Genomic DNA, 1,890 nt, shown 5'->3' on the forward strand with positions numbered 1-1,890 from the left:
TCTAGAGTTTGTCATCCATTACAACCTTTTAAAATTAATTAATCGAGAAACTACATCAGATTGACTATTCCTTACACGTATCGTGCACAAATAAAAATTAAGTAAGATGTTGTTTGTGTATTTTCTCAAATATTGGCTGCATTCTATTAGTGATGAGCCACAAATCTTCTACATGTATCATGTAAAGGAGTAGATGTTAATATCAAGAAGCCATCATTTAATGTGTTGGGAAAATACCGCTAACCAATTTATAAATAATTTCCTCTCCGGATGATCGATAAAAAAGACTTATATTTTTCCATAGTCTAACAGACAAGATCAAAGGTTCGTTAAACAAAACATAGCGGTTTTCAACATAGTTATAGATTACTGTAGTCATGTATTTTAAATCATGTTACGTATTTTGTAAAATAGCATAATTTTGATAATAACATGAAAACAGCCAACAACATTAACAAGTGATTCCAATAAATTTCTGTCATATTGTTTTGGGTAGCATAAATTGCTTGATGATAGAGAATTTTATTTAAACTTAGGAACTTGTAATCCTAGAAGCTTGTTACGTTGTGGAAATATATAGCCTAGTCTGTCATTCTGTTGCACAGTGACAGTGGAATGTTTGTAAAACCCTGTAATAATAACCAAATTTCGTAATTAATCATTATAAACATCTACAACTGTGTATTTATTTGGTCAGTATATGGTATGTTGTAAAAATAAATATGAGCATACTGTTCGTAACAGGCAATATGTATATGTTGTTATATTGTTTTATATGTTTCTGTTACACAACATGGTAAACACGCTAATTGAAAATAAGAAGTAGCATAGATCATTATATGGCACGTTTGAGATAACATTGGTAGATTCGCCTAAATGTTGTTACTCTCATTGAGCGGGTCCAAACGAGGGCGACAAACTTGTTACAAACTTTATGTATCAGCAAATCAAATCCAGACTCAAAGAACTTTAACTGCCAACAGAAGCACACAGAAACTTCCAGGGGATATGATTTAGATATTTGAACTTGTGAAGGAGAATCGTCCATTTAAAGATGTCTTTACTACTGCTAATTTTATCAACATATGGCACTCCTTTTAACGAGAATAACCAAGTTTTCCACTTTCAAATCGAAAATAATACGTATTTTTTTTAATCTTTAACAATTCTTTTTGAAATTGCCAATTTATCCAAAATGTAAATAGGCCCCTTTAATGACGTCGATCGTCATTAATGTCTACGCATTACAATGTCAACAAATGTAGTCAACAGCTTAGCGAGTTATCTAGTACGAGCCAACGTGACGCACTTGACGTGATTGCGTTCATTGACGTACAGCAACAAAGCGTTAAGGGCGATGGACCAATCAGAGAAAGGTTATTTTTATATTTAACGCCTTTTTGACAAATTATACACGGAGTTTGAAGTTTCGTGTTTAATTATTGAGTGATGATGACCGATCGGAGTATCAAAAACTCGGTTATAAAAAGACGGGTTGCCTTTTGGAAGTCATATTGCCTTCACCACCGTCTGCCGAGTTAGGAAATCCTAAAGAAGAATTTACAAAATGAACACCATCGCCATTGTTGTGCCTGTCTCGTTTTGGGATGCATTGCTATTTCTGAAGCTCAGCGTAAGTAGATTACATGACCATCGCATTTTGATCGAATCGCAAGAAACAGTTTCCTAGTTTGGGGCTGTTTTTTTAATTTAATACTTGAGGTTTAATCCGGGTTTTAATATGATTCATAAAAACATTTATGTATTTATTTATTTTATTCATTATTTTTTCTTTTATTCTTTCATTCATTCATTCATTCATTCATTCATTCATTCATTCATTCATTCATTCATTCATTTTATTTATTTATTATTTATTTATTTATTTAT

The sequence above is a fragment of the Dreissena polymorpha genome, chromosome 4 (genome assembly GCF_020536995.1).
Source record: "Dreissena polymorpha isolate Duluth1 chromosome 4, UMN_Dpol_1.0, whole genome shotgun sequence".
Taxonomy (NCBI): Eukaryota; Metazoa; Mollusca; class Bivalvia; order Myida; family Dreissenidae; genus Dreissena; species Dreissena polymorpha.